Source organism: Lissotriton helveticus, chromosome 5_1, assembly GCF_964261635.1.
Source record: "Lissotriton helveticus chromosome 5_1, aLisHel1.1, whole genome shotgun sequence".
Taxonomy (NCBI): domain Eukaryota; kingdom Metazoa; phylum Chordata; class Amphibia; order Caudata; family Salamandridae; genus Lissotriton; species Lissotriton helveticus.
The window spans coordinates 1,921,619,662-1,921,636,731 of record NC_136065.1 but is presented as its reverse complement, the minus strand read 5'-3'; the positions used below and the strand labels follow the sequence as shown (position 1 = coordinate 1,921,636,731).

Sequence of the window (17,070 nt, the reverse complement as noted above, 5' to 3'; positions counted from 1 at the left end):
TAGTATCGGACACTATCTCTTCCCAATCTCTCAGATTATTAATGTCAGATTCTCCAATCTACACTGTGTTTAATGCATTCCCTTCCTTTCATGACTTGCTGGGGTGCCCAGATGAATCGCACCTCAGAGCGCTGGCTACTATTTAACAAGTAATTCTCTCGGTTACTCTTTGATCTTAAATGGTGATGTGGCCTTGAAAACACAGAAGAAAACACGTGTCGGCAGGGCTGCTGAAAATGTAGTTACCAAATATTGTCTGCTACAAGTTGTGAACATGAAAAGAATTGACAAAAAAACATGTATTAGTTACCCTGACAATGGGCAGCCCATCACAAAAGCTGCCTCGCCCAGAAGGTGGAATTGAACCACTCTGTCGCTAGACAGCTACAGGTTTGAAGCCTGCACCCCAGACCACTGAGGTTCATCCGGGCAAAGAAACAGTGTAGCAAAACAGGTATATATATCACAAGAATACATACTCTTTTACAGGTAGGGTGTGAGCCAAAATGTGTAATCCGCTTAGCTATCAATGCCCACTATTTATTGAAGTTCAGGGCTCAGCTCTATTTTTGATTTGTCTTTATTTTCATGCACTGTTAGTCAAAAGTTCAGAATATGAACCTTTGATTGTATGCAAAACAGAGACAGGCTTTCTGGGTAAACGTAACTTTCTTATAATATGGACAAAGTTCAGATAAATCATTGGTAATGTCAGCGTTAACTACAATAGAAGAGGAAAGGCCGTGCTGATTTGAGTTTACAGAACACAGAATAAACAGACATTCTTAAAGCTTTACTCTGTTCTCTCACTCTCTCTGACTCCTTGAACGGAAAGATCAAGACACCACAACATGATTGTGTAAAGGAAAGCCAAAACACCACAATATGACTTGAGTAAAGGAAAGCCAAGACACCACAACATGACTTGTGTAAAGGAAAGCCAAAACACCACAACATGCCTTGAGTAAAGCAAAGCCAAGACATCGCAACATGACTTCTGTAAAGGAAAGCCAAAACACCACAACATTACTTGAGTAAAGGAAAGCCAAGACACCACAACATGACTTGTGTAAAGGAAAGCCAAAACATTACAATATGACTTGAGTAAAGGAAAGCCAAGACAACACTACATGACTTGTGTAAAAGAAAGCCAAAACACCACAACATGACTTGAGTAAAGGAAAGCCAAGACATCGCAAAATGACTTGAGTAAAGGAAAGCCCAAGACACCACAACATGAATTGTGTAAAAGAAAGCCAAGACACCACAACATGAATTGTGTAAACGAAAGCCAAGACACCACAACATGAATTGTGTGAAAGGAAGATCAAGAAAACACAACATGACTCATGTAAAGGAAAGCCAAGACACCACAACATGAATTGTGTAAATGGAAAGTCCAAGATACCACAACATAACTCATGGAAAGCTGAAGACACCACAACATGGCTCGTGTAAATGAAAAGTCCAAGACACCACAACATGACTCATGGAAAGGAAAGTCCAAGACACCACAACATGGCTCATGGAAAGGAAATTCCAAGACACCTCAATACGACTTGTGGAAAGAAATGCCCAAGACACCACAACATGACTTGTGTAAAGGAAAGTCCAAGACACCACAACCCCGACATGTGCTAATTGTAAAGACAAGTGAAGCTGAGGTGTAGGTGTATTTATTAATAAATCTAAAAGTTTATTGACATACCCGTTTCTACATCAGTCATCAGTTTTAGGTTTTCTGTATTTGCCTTTTCTTGGAGGATTTGTAGTAGTTCCTCCTGGTAACCGTTCCTCTTGGCTGTGCCTCTCGAAGCCTTCTCGCCCTAGGCAGAATTACTTGCAGAGATCATAGGCTGACCTTTATGTAAATGGTCAGCTATGTAAGGAAGAGTTACCTGGAGATTTCATGGTATCAAACACGCAACACTCTTGTCCTGTATTTTATTTGAATAACCTAATACATTCTGGGAATTGTAGTTCTGAGTCACTTCAATTGTAGTAAGACACCTGCGAACACTAGTGCTTTGTAAATGAAAAGTGTGGGACTTAAACATTGCATTCTTGGTGACCTGGATTACTCTGATAAAACTGTCAGTCACTCGGCAGTGGTGTGAACTGGGGGGTGCAGGTGCAACGGACTAGGAACAGGCCACGTGCTGATGTGGGAACAAGGTTGAGGATGCTGAGCAGAGCGCCTCTATGCAGTGACAGCCAGGCTCTGTGACCTCTGATTGAACTTGGGGGGAAAGGGGAAACGGGTGGCACCCCAGCAGTGGAGGAGGGCAGAGGCGGTCAGAAGATTTAAAACACTCTATTAATCAGGTTATGCTGCAACATATTTTTTGCTCTGCTGGATCACTCCAGATGAGAGGACGAGGTAAGGATGTTAGATTTTTTGTTGTACAAAAGGACTTTTTAATCCTAGTTTCCAAATGTGATGGAATGGTATAACCCTGAGGATATCGCTTTATGTCGTTGTGCCTCAGGGTCCATTATCTGGCCCCAAAAATGGGATAGCCTAGAGGCAAACTCATTTTGCATGCTTCATTATACATATGCATTCATGTATTTATTTATTCATTTGTTTATATTGGGTGCACAGAAAGACTGTGAGACTCCAAGATCTGTGAGCAAAGTCTGCAACAAAGAAGTAAAGTGCCCACAAAAAGCCTACTCCGTGGACCAAGGATGGGGTTCAGTGGTCCTTCCTCAGTACCAGGGGCATCTACGGGAGCAGATAGATGACCATTTACTTTGATATTGTAAAATGTGATACCCTCATTCCATTGATGAACATCACTGCCTTCATTTCATTAGTATCGGACACTATCTCTTCCCATTCTCTCAGATTATTAATGTCAGATTCTCCAATCTACACTGTGTTTAATGCATTCCCTTCCTTTCATGACTTGCTGGGGTGCCCAGATGAATCGCACCTCAGAGCGCTGGCTACTATTTAACAAGTAATTCTCTCGGTTACTCTTTGATCTTAAATGGTGATGTGGCCTTGAAAACACAGAAGAAAACACGTGTCGGCAGGGCTGCTGAAAATGTAGTTACCAAATATTGTCTGCTACAAGTTGTGAACATGAAAAGAATTGACAAAAAAACATGTATTAGTTACCCTGACAATGGGCAGCCCATCACAAAAGCTGCCTCGCCCAGAAGGTGGAATTGAACCACTCTGTCGCTAGACAGCTACAGGTTTGAAGCCTGCACCCCAGACCACTGAGGTTCATCCGGGCAAAGAAACAGTGTAGCAAAACAGGTATATATATCACAAGAATACATACTCTTTTACAGGTAGGGTGTGAGCCAAAATGTGTAATCCGCTTAGCTATCAATGCCCACTATTTATTGAAGTTCAGGGCTCAGCTCTATTTTTGATTTGTCTTTATTTTCATGCACTGTTTTAGTCAAAAGTTCAGAATATGAACCTTTGATTGTATGCAAAACAGAGACAGGCTTTCTGGGTAAACGTAACTTTCTTATAATATGGACAAAGTTCAGATAAATCATTGGTAATGTCAGCGTTAACTACAATAGAAGAGGAAAGGCCGTGCTGATTTGAGTTTACAGAACACAGAATAAACAGACATTCTTAAAGCTTTACTCTGTTCTCTCACTCTCTCTGACTCCTTGAACGGAAAGATCAAGACACCACAACATGATTGTGTAAAGGAAAGCCAAAACACCACAATATGACTTGAGTAAAGGAAAGCCAAGACACCACAACATGACTTGTGTAAAGGAAAGCCAAAACACCACAACATGCCTTGAGTAAAGCAAAGCCAAGACATCGCAACATGACTTCTGTAAAGGAAAGCCAAAACACCACAACATTACTTGAGTAAAGGAAAGCCAAGACACCACAACATGACTTGTGTAAAGGAAAGCCAAAACATTACAATATGACTTGAGTAAAGGAAAGCCAATACAACACTACATGACTTGTGTAAAAGAAAGCCAAAACACCACAACATGACTTGAGTAAAGGAAAGCCAAGACATCGCAAAATGACTTGAGTAAAGGAAAGCCCAAGACACCACAACATGAATTGTGTAAAAGAAAGCCAAGACACCACAACATGAATTGTGTAAACGAAAGCCAAGACACCACAACATGAATTGTGTGAAAGGAAGATCAAGAAAACACAACATGACTCATGTAAAGGAAAGCCAAGACACCACAACATGAATTGTGTAAATGGAAAGTCCAAGATACCACAACATAACTCATGGAAAGCTGAAGACACCACAACATGGCTCGTGTAAATGAAAAGTCCAAGACACCACAACATGACTCATGGAAAGGAAAGTCCAAGACACCACAACATGGCTCATGGAAAGGAAATTCCAAGACACCTCAATACGACTTGTGGAAAGAAATGCCCAAGACACCACAACATGACTTGTGTAAAGGAAAGTCCAAGACACCACAACCCCGACATGTGCTAATTGTAAAGACAAGTGAAGCTGAGGTGTAGGTGTATTTATTAATAAATCTAAAAGTTTATTGACATACCCGTTTCTACATCAGTCATCAGTTTTAGGTTTGCTGTATTTGCCTTTTCTTGGAGGATTTGTAGTAGTTCCTCCTGGTAACCGTTCCTCTTGGCTGTGCCTCTCGAAGCCTTCTCGCCCTAGGCAGAATTACTTGCAGAGATCATAGGCTGACCTTTATGTAAATGGTCAGCTATGTAAGGAAGAGTTACCTGGAGATTTCATGGTATCAAACACGCAACACTCTTGTCCTGTATTTTATTTGAATAACCTAATACATTCTGGGAATTGTAGTTCTGAGTCACTTCAATTGTAGTAAGACACCTGCGAACACTAGTGCTTTGTAAATGAAAAGTGTGGGACTTAAACATTGCATTCTTGGTGACCTGGATTACTCTGATAAAACTGTCAGTCACTCGGCAGTGGTGTGAACTGGGGGGTGCAGGTGCAACGGACTAGGAACAGGCCACGTGCTGATGTGGGAACAAGGTTGAGGATGCTGAGCAGAGCGCCTCTATGCAGTGACAGCCAGGCTCTGTGACCTCTGATTGAACTTGGGGGGAAAGGGGAAACGGGTGGCTCCCCAGCAGTGGAGGAGGGCAGAGGCGGTCAGAAGATTTAAAACACTCTATTAATCAGGTTATGCTGCAACATATTTTTTGCTCTGCTGGATCACTCCAGATGAGAGGACGAGGTAAGGATGTTAGATTTTTTGTTGTACAAAAGGAATTTTTAATCCTAGTTTCCAAATGTGATGGAATGGTATAACCCTGAGGATATCGCTTTATGTCGTTGTGCCTCAGGGTCCATTATCTGGCCCCAAAAATGGGATAGCCTAGAGGCAAACTCATTTTGCATGCTTCATTATACATATGCATTCATGTATTTATTTATTCATTTGTTTATATTGGGTGCACAGAAAGACTGTGAGACTCCAAGATCTGTGAGCAAAGTCTGCAACAAAGAAGTAAAGTGCCCACAAAAAGCCTACTCCGTGGACCAAGGATGGGGTTCAGTGGTCCTTCCTCAGTACCAGGGGCATCTACGGGAGCAGATAGATGACCATTTACTTTGATATTGTAAAATGTGATACCCTCATTCCATTGATGAACATCACTGCCTTCATTTCATTAGTATCGGACACTATCTCTTCCCATTCTCTCAGATTATTAATGTCAGATTCTCCAATCTACACTGTGTTTAATGCATACCCTTCCTTTCATGACTTGCTGCGGTGCCCAGATGAATCGTCCCACAGAGCGCTGGCTACTATTTAACAAGTAATTCTCTCGGTTACTCTTTGATCTTAAATGGTGACGTGGCCTTGAAAACACAGAAGAAAACACGTGTCGGCAGGGCTGCTGAAAATGTAGTTACCAAATATTGTCTGCTACAAGTTGTGAACATGAACAGAATTGACAAAAAAACATGTATTAGTTACCCTGACAATGGGCAGCCCATCACAAAAGCTGCCTTGCCCAGAAGGTGGAATTGAACAACTCTGTCGCTAGACAGCTAGAGGTTTGGAGCCTGCACCCCAGACCACTGAGGTTCATCCGGGCAAAGAAACAATGTAGCAAAACAGGTATATAGATCACAAGAATACATACTCTTTTACAGGTAGGGTGTGAGCCAAAATGTGTAATCCGCTTAGCTATCAATGTTCACTATTTATTGAAGTTCTGGGCTCAGCTCTTTTTTTAATTTGTCTTTATTTTCATGCACTGTTTTAGTCAAAAGTTCAGAATATGAACCTTTGATTGTATGCAAAACAGAGACAGGCTTTCTGGGTAAACGAGACTTTCTTATAATATGGACAAAGTTAAGATAAATCATTGTTAATGTCAGCGTTAACCACAATAGAAGAGGAAAGGCCGTGCTGATTTGAGTTTACAGAACACAGAATAAACAGACATTCTTAAAGCCTTACTCTGTTCTCTCACTCTCTCTGACTCCTTGAACGGAAAGAGCAAGACACCACAACATGATTGTGTAAAGGAAAGCCAAAACACCACAACATGACTTGAGTAAAGGAAAACCAAGACACCACAACATGACTTGTGTAAAGGAAAGCCAAACCACCACAACATGACTTGAGTAAAGGAAAGCCAAGACATCGCAACATGACTTGTGTAAAGGAAAGCCAAAACACCACAACATGACTTGAGTAAAGGAAAGCCAAGACACCACAACATGACTTGTGTAAAGGAAAGCCAAAACACTACAATATGACTTGAGTAAAGGAAAGCCCAAGGCACCACAACATGAATTGTGTAAAAGAAAGCCAAGACACCACAACATGAATTGTGTAAACGAAAGCCAAGACACCACAACATGAATTGTGTAAAAGGAAAGTCCAAGATACCACAACATAACTCATGGAAAGCTGAAGACACCACAAGATGGCTCGTGTAAATGAAAAGTCCAAGACAACAAAACATTACTCGTGTAAAGGAAAGGCCAAGACACCACACCATGACTTTTGGTAAGGAAAGTCCAAGACAACACAACATGAATGCTGTAAAGGAAAGATCAAGACGCCATAACATGACTTGTGTAAAGGATATTTCAAGACAAGACAACATGACTTGTGTAAAGGAAAGCCAAGATACCACAACATGACTTGTGTAAAGGAAAGTCAAGACACCACAACATGACTAGTGTAAAGGAAAGCCAAGACACCACAACGTCACTCATGAAAAGGCAAGCCAAGGCACCACAGCATGACTTGTGTAAAGGAAAGCCATGGCACCACAACATGACTCGTGTAAAGGAAAGCCAAGAAACCACAAAATGTCTTGTGTAAAGGAAAGTAGAAGACACCACAACATGACTTGTGTAAAGGAAAGACAAGACACCACAACATGACTCATGGAAAGGAAAGTCCAAGACACCACAACATGACTCACTGAACGGAAATTCCAAGACACCTCAAAACGACTTGTGGAAAGAAAAGCCCAAGACACCACAACATGACTTGTGTAAAGGAAAGTCCAAGACACCACAACCCCGACATGTGCTAATTGTAAAGACAAGTGAAGCTGAGGTATAGGTGTATTTATTAATAAATCTAAACGTTTCTTGACATACCCGTTTCTACATCAGTCATCAGTTTTAGGTTTGCTGTATTTGCCTTTTCTTGGAGGATTTGTAGTAGTTCCTCCTGGTAACCGTTCCTCTTGGCTGTGCCTCTCGATGCCTTCTCGCCCTAGGCAGAATTACTTGCGGAGACCATAGGCTGACCTTTATGTAAATGGTCAGCTATGTAAAGAAGAGTTACCTGGTGATTTCATGGTATCAAACATGCAACACTCTTGTCCTGTATTTTATTTGAATAACCTAATACATTCTGGGAATTGTAGTTCCGAGTCACTTCAATTGTAGTAAGACACCTGCGAACACTAGTGCTTTGTAAATGAAAAGTGTGGGACTTAAACATTGCATTCTTGGTGACCTGGATTACTGTGATAAAACTGTCAGTCACTCGGGAGTGGTTTGAACTGGGGGGGTGCAGGTGCAACGGACTAGGAACAGGCCACGTGCTGATGTGGGAACAAGGTTGAGGATGCAGAGCAGAGCGCCTCTATGCAGTGACAGCCGGGCTCTGTGACCTCTGATTGAACTCGGGGGGAAAGGGGAAAATGGTGGCACCCCAGCAGTGGAGGAGGGCAGAGGCGGTCAGAAGATTTAAAACACTCTATTAATCAGGTTATGCTGCAACATATTTTTTGCTCTGCTGTATCACTTCAGATGAGAGGACGAGGTAAGGATGTTAGATTTTTTGTTGTACAAAAGGACTTTTTAATCCTAGTTTCCAAATTTGATGGAATGGTATAACCCTGAGGATATCGCTTTATGTCGTGGTGCCTCAGGGTCCATTATCTGGCCCCAAAAATGGATAGCCTAGAGGCAAACTCATTTTGCATGCTTCATTATACATATGCATTCATGTATTTATTTATTCATTTGTTTATATTGGGTGCACAGAAAGACAGTGAGACTCCAAGATCTGTGAGCAATGTCTGCAAAAAAGAAGTAAAGTGCCCACAAAAAGCCTACTCCGTGGACCTAGGATGGGGTTCAGTGGTCCTTCCTCAGTACCGGGGGCATCTACGGGAGCAGATACATGACCATTTACTTTGATATTGTCAAATGTGATACCCTCATTCCATTGATGAACATCACTGCCTTCATTTCATTAGTATCGGACACTATCTCTTCCCAATCTCTCAGATTATTAATGTCAGATTCTCCAATCTACACTGTGTTTAATGCATACCCTTCCTTTCATGACTTGCTGGGGTACCCAGATGAATCGCCCCTCAGAGCGCTGGCTACTATTTAACAAGTAATTCTCTCGGTTACTCTTTGATCTTACATGGTGACGTGGCCTTGAAAACACAGAAGAAAACACGTGTCGGCAGGGCTGCTGAAAATGTAGTTACCAAATATTGTCTGCTACAAGTTGTGAACATGAACAGAATTGACAAAAAAACATGTATTAGTTACCCTGACAATGGGCAGCCCATCACAAAAGCTGCATGGCCCAGAAGGTGGAATTGAACCACTCTGTCGCTAGACAGCTACAGGTTTGAAGCCTGCACCCCAGACCACTGAGGTTCATCCGGGCAAAGAAACAGTGTAGCAAAACAGGTATATATATCACAAGAATACATACTCTTTTACAGGTAGGGTGTGAGCCAAAATGTGTAATCCGCTTTGCTATCAATGTCCACTATTTATTGAAGTTCTGGGCTCTGCTCTATTTTTGATTTGTCTTTATTTTCATGCACTGTTTTAGTCAAAAGTTCAGAATATTAACCTTTGATTGTATGCAAAACAGAGACAGGCTTTCTGGGTAAACGTAACTTTCTTATAATATGGACAAAGTTCAGATAAATCATTGGTAATGTCAGCGTTAACTACAATAGAAGAGGAAAGGCCGTGCTGATTTGAGTTTACAGAACACAGAATAAACAGACATTCTTAAAGCCTTACTCTGTTCTCTCACTCTCTCTGACTCCTTGAACGGAAAGATCAAGACACCACAACATGATTGTGTAAAGGAAAGCCAAAACACCACAATATGACTTGAGTAAAGGAAAGCCAAGACACCACAACATGACTTGTGTAAAGTAAGTAAGTAAGTAAGTAAATATTTTATTTGTATATGATTAATTAAAATCTTTACAAAATTGTAAAACGTCCATAATTGTTGTTACTTAAACATAACAAAAATAGGATGCATAAAATTACAGTGTTATTAACAGTTTTATGGTTACCCTCGAGGGATTTAAAAAGTTCATCTAGCATGGTTAAGTCTCTTTCTTATTAGATCAAAGAACTTCACAACTTGACAGTTCAGTTTGATGTCGCTAGTAGAGAAGCACAGTTTGGCTGCCTGTCTACTGGTCCGGACGGCATGTAAGTTAAAAAAAGGACGTAAGAGATTAATCCTCAAGTCCTTTACGCTAGGGCAGATGCAGATCACATGAACTATGTCCTCCTTGCCGGTTTTGCACATGCGACACTGTTGTGAAGGATTGTTTCTCTCCCAGGGAGGAAGATGTGGAAGTATGGGAATTACCCCGAGGCGTAATTTTAGGAATTTTTCTTTAACATTTATTTTCATGCCGATGCTGAAGTACGCTTGTGGCCGCAGTTTTTCATAGTCACCCACCGTTAGCCATCCGTGTGCTCTGTTTGCTAGGTCTTTCTTGTCTTCTATCGCTGAGATGATGCTAGCTGATTTTTTGGCTACTTTTTTAAAAGACAAGAGATCTATTGATGTTTCCCAGGTGTCAGTCAGGCCTAGAAGTTTGAGTGATTCATATAAGTAGGCTCTTGGCGCTAGGCTGCGGTGCCGAAGTAGTTCTTCCCATAGGTTTGCACATAAAGATCCAGCATCTGCATTGCGAATTTTATGCCAATTTGTTACATACACGCTCCGCCTCTCTAGAATTTGTTTCAAGATACCGAATTCTAGTCGAATCTGAGCCGGGGAGACGTATTTGGGAAGATTAAAAATAGCCCTGTATGAGTTGGCAATGAGTGTGTCCAGCAACGCCGCATCCTTACCGTGGTGTGATTCACTCCCGTAAGTGAGAGTAGGTTTTAGTTTGGCGCACAATATTTCAAGAAGAGGTTTGAGTGTAAGGTCAGGTAGTTTGACCTTCAATGATTTTAGAGTCAAATAGGTCATTGTAGCCTTCCCTCGCAAAGATTTGAACTGCGCCCTCGAGGTATTATTTGAGTCGAGGATTACTCCCAGGTACTTATATGTAGTGACCTGGTCGAGCTTTTTGCCATTCAAGTACCAGCAGGGGTTCTTTTTTTCCTATAATTCACAGCCATCACCTTTGATTTATTGAAGTTCATTTGTAGTGCATTTTCTGCTGAAAAGGCATGGGTTGTGTTCAAAAGATGTTGCAGGCCCATTGGAGTCCGACTTATCAACAGTAGGTCATCCGCATATAGCAGGTTTGAGAGGGTGATTTTCCCTAATTTCGGTGCATGGTTGGAACATTTGTCTAGTTGCACAGGTAGATCGGCTAGAAAAAGATTAAATAGGATCGGTGCAAGTAGGCATCCCTGTTTCAATCCTTTTGTTGTCCTTATGGGTTTTGAAAGGTGTGTTCCAGCCCCAAGTTTGATTTTGATCCAGGTGTTTGAGTGGAGCAGTATTAGGACGTCTAGGAGGTATTTAGGTATTCCCAAATTGTCCAGTTTCAACCAAAGTTTGTTTCGGTCCACATGGTCGAATGCAGCAGTATAGTCAATAAATGAAAAGAATAGCGATGACTTTGTTTCTTTTGCTGCTTCCATCAGCAGTGATAGTGCCATTAGATTGGTTGTGGTCCCTTGGCCTTTGCAGAAACCCGTTTGGTTGATTGGCATGATGGAATTTTCAGTTGCCCATGATGTTAGCTCCTCCAAGATAAGGCCAGCAAAGTATTTTGCCTCCACGTCTAGGAGAGCAATAAGGCGGTAGTTGTATGGAAGCCTCTTGCTACCTTGTTTATATATCGGGCTGATAATTGAACCGTGCCAGGACTCAGGAAGGGTCTGTGAGTATCTGATACTGTTGAACACTGGTGCTAAAGATGCACTCCAAAATTCGTCATCTGATTTGTAGAGCATAGGTGGTAAGCCGTTCGGCCCCGGAGCGCCGGTTAGTCTCTGCCGTGATGTTTGTCGTTGGATGTCTGATGGGAGAATTGGCTTAGGCTCTGACTCAAATGTCTTTGTTGAGTTTTTTTCCGTTTTTGGTTTATCGATTTTTGGTGTAATCATGGCGATGTGCTCCCCCGTTTCAAGGGGATTTGTGGGGGTATAATGATTGAGGTTTGCTTTTTTGTTATGCTTTGTGGTTGTTAACGGAGGTTTGTTTGTAATAGCTCTGTCTATAGTCCCATCGTTATTGAAGTGCGTCAGTAGATATTTCGACCATACTTCTTCAGTTATGTGCGAATTTTGACCAGGGAGGTCAGGATTCTGTATTCTTTTAACCATTTGCCAGAATCTGGAGCTGTTCTTCTGCTTCCCCTCGTGAACTAGCTTCACCCATAGTTCTTCGTTCCTTTGCTTCCGGTTGCCCCATTTTGTCCGTTTCAGCTTTGTTTTAGCTTCCCGTAGGGCAGTTTGCAGACTATGATTTGTTGGATCCTTACGCAACTGTCTCAGTAATTGATTTACTAATCTTTTATGTAGTTTCATTTCTGGACATGAGTGAATCCCCCAAAGGGGCAACTGATGATGATGTGAGTTGCTGGGAACCTTTTTTACCATTTGCTCCCTAATGGTTTTAATAAAGATATCCCAGACGTCCGGTGCCTTGGATGCATAGCTGGTGGCTTGGGAGAAGAGGTTTTTCGCTACGGAACTAATTGAATCAATGTTCCCGGCGTTACAGCGAAGCCGCCTTAAATTTGGGGCAATATCTGTGTCGAGGCCTATAAAGGTTTCGGTTCCCAGGTGGGAAGTAGTTTTTATTATGGCCTCTTGTGGCAAGTGATCGCTGAGGTCGCTCGTACCTATTCTAAAGGACTGTACCCGACAGAGTATGTTTAGGGCTGTGAACATGTAGTCAAGATGGGAGGATTGTTTATTCGCATGAAAGGTGGCAACTGGTGGATCATCGCCAGGGTAGCGGCCGTTCAGGGCCCTTAAGTTGAGTTGTTCCAAGTGTCGAAGTAAGATTTTTGAATGCTTCGTTGGATTTCTGTTTTTTATGTGGCCTTGTGTCGGCACGCCCCATGCTGCCTTCAGGTCTTGGGTAAGGTCGCTAAGTTGCTCTTTATTAATTAGAAGCATATTGAAGTCCCCTGTCAAGATGAATGAGTCAGACACGCTTTCTTCCATTATTTTTTTCACCAGTTTTGCTAGGTCTTTCGCACCTTTTTGTTTGTCTTTGGGATGGATGTATGTATTAATTATAGTTACAGCTTGGGGCTGCTTCTTTAGCCAAAGTGGGATCTTTGCCACCTGAATAACGCTTGGGGGAGGAATATGTAGGTCCATTGCCTCGATTTCACCTATTGTCGATATTGATGCGAGAAGCATCAGACCGCCTGATCTTCGGCCAAAGGATGAGTTTTTATTTGCTGGAATGCAGCAGGACGTGAACCCTTGGAGCTCGAATGCTTTTTCTTCCCAAGTCTCTTGGAGCAGGATAAGGTCAAATGTAGTCAGATATTCTAGAAACTCTGGATCATTTCTTTTGCCCGCCAAACCGTTGATGTTCCAGGAGCAAATTCTAATGTCCATGTATCCTTCTGATGGGTTGGTGAGTTATTTCCCTTTCTGTCAGTTGTTGACAGTGGAACTTGCGAATGTACGTTGAATTGAGTTCCAATTGTGACCAGTTGTACGTGATGAACAGCTACTAAGCTTTTGATTTTGTTCAGAATTGGGGTTTTCTAAGTCTCGGGGGCACGGCCCAGGCGAGCTGCTTCTCGCTCCTTTTAGTATTGACGTAGTACTTTTTTGTGCTGGGGGTCTGGTTAAAGGAAGAAAAGGAGTAGGGTAACGAGGTCTTTCTTTGAGTCTCAGCTCTATCCCCCATAGCTGAAACGTCGCTATTTCTTCCATGATTTTAAGTGCTGTCTCAAGTGAGTGCCAAGTTGCTTTTGTAGTTTCTGGGCGATGAGGTTCGGCGTTTGACTGGAACTCTATTTCCAAAAGATCAGATGAACTGATATTTGATAGATTTGTTATTGAATGCATGAGCCTTAGTATGTTTCCCCTATTCAGTATATCACTTATGCCACGGGATGTGTATTCCGGAATGAAAAGGATTGATGTTGGAGTGTTCAAAAACTGTGGTTTGGTTGAGCTATCAATGTCCTTATTTATTGAAGTTCTGGGCTCAGCTCTATTTTTGATTTGTCTTTATTTTCATGCACTGTTTTAGTCAAAAGTTCAGAATATGAACCTTTGATTGTATGCAAACCAGAGACAGGCTTTCTGGGTAAACAAGACTTTCTTATAATGTGGACAAAGTTCAGATAAATCATTGCTAATGTCAGCGTTAACAACAATAGAAGAGGAAAGGCTGTGCTGATTTGAGTTTACAGAACACAGAATAAACAGACATTCTTAAAGCCTTACTCTGTTCTCTCACTCTCTCTGACTCCTTGAACGGAAAGAGCAAGACACCACAACATGATTGTGTAAAGGAAAGCCAAAACACCACAATATGACTTGAGTAAAGGAAAGCCAAGACACCACAACATGACTTGTGTAAAGGAAAGCCAAAACACCACAACATGACCTGAGTAAAGGAAAGCCAAGACATTGCAACATGATTTGTGTAAAGGAAAGCCAAACCACCACAACATGACTTGAGTAAAGGAAAGCCAAGACATCACAACATGACTTGTGTAAAGGAAAGCCAAAACACCACAACATGACTTGAGTAAAGGAAAGCCAAGACATCGCAACATGACTTCTGTAAAGGAAAGCCAAAACACCACAACATTACTTGAGTAAAGGAAAGCCAAGACATCGCAACATGACTAGTGTAAAGGAAAGCCCAAGGCACCACAACATGAATTGTGTAAAAGAAAGCCAAGACACCACAACATGAATTGTGTAAACGAAAGCCAAGACACCACAACATGAATTGTGTAAAAGGAAGATCAAGAAAACACAACATGACTCATGTAAAGGAAAGCCAAGACACCACAATAATGAATTGTGTAAATGGAAAGTCCAAGATACCACAACATAACTCATGGAAAGCTGAAGACACCACAACATGGCTCGTGTAAATGAAAAGTCCAAGACAACAAAACATGACTCGTGTAAAGGAAAGGCCAAGACACCACACCATGACTTGTGGTAAGGAAAGTCCAAGACAACACAACATGAATGCTGTAAAGGAAAGATAAAGACCCCATAACATGACTTGTGTAAAGGATATTTCAAGACAAGACAACATGACTTGTATAAAGGAAAGCCAAGACACCACAACATGACTTGTGTAAAGGAAAGTCAAGACACCACAACATGACTAGTGTAAAGGAAAGCCAAGACACCACAACGTGACTCATGAAAAGGCAAGCCAAGGCACCACAACATGACTTGTGTAAAGGAAAGCCATGGCACCACAACATGACTCGTGTAAAGGAAAGCCAAGAAACCACAAAATGTCTTGTGTAAAGGAAAGTAGAAGACACCACAACATGACTTGTGTAAAGGAAAGCCAAGACACCACAACATGACTCATGGAAAGGAAAGTCCAAGACACCACAACATGACTCATGGAAAGGAAATTCCAAGACACCTCAAAACGACTTGTGGAAAGAAAAGCCCAAGACACCACAACATGACTTGTGTAAAGGAATGTCCAAGACACCACAACCCCGACATGTGCTAATTGTAAAGACAAGTGAAGCTGAGGTGTAGGTGTATTTATTAATAAATCTAAACGTTTCTTGACATACCCGTTTCTACATCAGTCATCAGTTTTAGGTTTGCTGTATTTGCCTTTTCTTGGAGGATTTGTAGTAGTTCCTCCTGGTAACCGTTCCTCTTGGCTGTGGCTCTCGAAGCCTCCTCGCCCTAGGCAGAATTACTTGCAGAGACCATAGGCTGACCTTTATGTAAATGGTCAGCTATGTAAGGAAGAGTTACCTGGTGATTTCATGGTATCAAACATGCAACACTCTTGTCCTGTATTTTATTTGAATAACCTAATACATTCTGGGAATTGTAGTTCCGAGTCACTTCAATTGTAGTAAGACACCTGCGAACACTAGTGCTTTGTAAATGAAAAGTGTGGGACTTAAACATTGCATTCTTGGTGACCTGGATTACTCTGATAAAACTGTCAGTCACTCGGCAGTGGTGTGAACTGGGGGGTGCAGGTGCAACAGACTAGGAACAGGCCACGTGCTGATGTGGGAACAAGGTTGAGGATGCTGAGCAGCGCGCCTATATGCAGTGACAGCCGGGCTCTGTGACCTCTGATTGAACTCGGGGGGAAAGGGGAAAAGGGTGGCACCCCAGCAGTGGAGGAGGGCAGAGGCGGTCAGAAGATTTAAAACACTCTATTAATCAGGTTATGCTGCAATATTATTTTTTGCTCTGCTGGATCACTCCAGATTAGAGGACGAAGTAAGGATGTTAGATTTTTTGTTGTACAATAGGTCTTTTTAATCCTAGTTTCCAAATGTGATGGAATGGTATAACCCTGAGGATATCGCTTTATGTCGTTGTGCCTCAGGGTCCATTATCTGGCCCCAAAAATGGGACAGCCTAGAGGCAAACTCATTTTGCATGCTTCATTATACATATGCATTCATGTATTTATTTATTCATTTGTTTATATTGGGTGCACAGAAAGACTGTGAGACTCCAAGATCTGTGAGCAAAGTCTGCAACAAAGAAGTAAAGTGCCCACAAAAAGCCTACTCCGTGGACTGAGGATGGGGTTCAGTGGTCCTTCCTCAGTACCGGGGGCATCTACGGGAGCAGATAGATGACCATTTACTTTGATATTGTCAAATGTGATACCCTCATTCCATTGATGAACATCACTGCCTTCATTTCATTAGTATCGGACAATATCTCTTCCCAATCTCCCAGATTATTAATGTCAGATTCTCCAATCTACACTGTGTTTAATGCATACACTTCCTTTCATGACTTGCTCGGGTGCCCAGATGAATCGCCCCTCAGAGCTCTGGCTACTATTTAACAAGTAATTCTCTCGGTTACTCTTTGATCTTAAATGGTGACGTGGCCTTGAAAACACAGAAGAAAACACGTGTCGGCAGGGCTGCTTGAAATGTAGTTACCAAATATTGTCTGCTACAAGTTGTGAACATGAACAGAATTGACAAAAAAACATGTATTAGTTACCCTGACAATGGGCAGCCCATCACAAAAGCTGCCTCGCCCAGAAGGTGGAATTGAACCACTCTGTCACTAGACAGGTACAGGTTTGAAGCTTGCACCCCAGACCACTGAGGTTCATCCGTGCAAAGAAACAGTGTAGCAAAACAGGTATATATATCACAAGAATACATACTCTTTTACAGGTAGGGTGTGAGCCAAAATG

At 41.9% G+C, this 17,070-nt stretch overlaps 4 non-coding genes across 4 annotated transcripts; all 4 read right to left on the bottom strand.

Moving 5' to 3' along the window:
• Positions 1-344: 344 nt before the first annotated feature.
• On the bottom strand, positions 345-431 carry TRNASTOP-UCA (transfer RNA opal suppressor (anticodon UCA)). The gene has a single exon. It is a non-coding gene; the product is annotated as a tRNA-Sec (tRNA).
• Positions 432-3,161: 2,730 nt separating this feature from the next.
• Positions 3,162-3,248, bottom strand: TRNASTOP-UCA (transfer RNA opal suppressor (anticodon UCA)). The gene has a single exon. It is a non-coding gene; the product is annotated as a tRNA-Sec (tRNA).
• A 5,800-nt stretch (positions 3,249-9,048) lies between these two features.
• On the bottom strand, positions 9,049-9,135 carry TRNASTOP-UCA (transfer RNA opal suppressor (anticodon UCA)). The gene has a single exon. It is a non-coding gene; the product is annotated as a tRNA-Sec (tRNA).
• A 7,770-nt stretch (positions 9,136-16,905) lies between these two features.
• On the bottom strand, positions 16,906-16,992 carry TRNASTOP-UCA (transfer RNA opal suppressor (anticodon UCA)). The gene has a single exon. It is a non-coding gene; the product is annotated as a tRNA-Sec (tRNA).
• Positions 16,993-17,070: the final 78 nt, after the last annotated feature.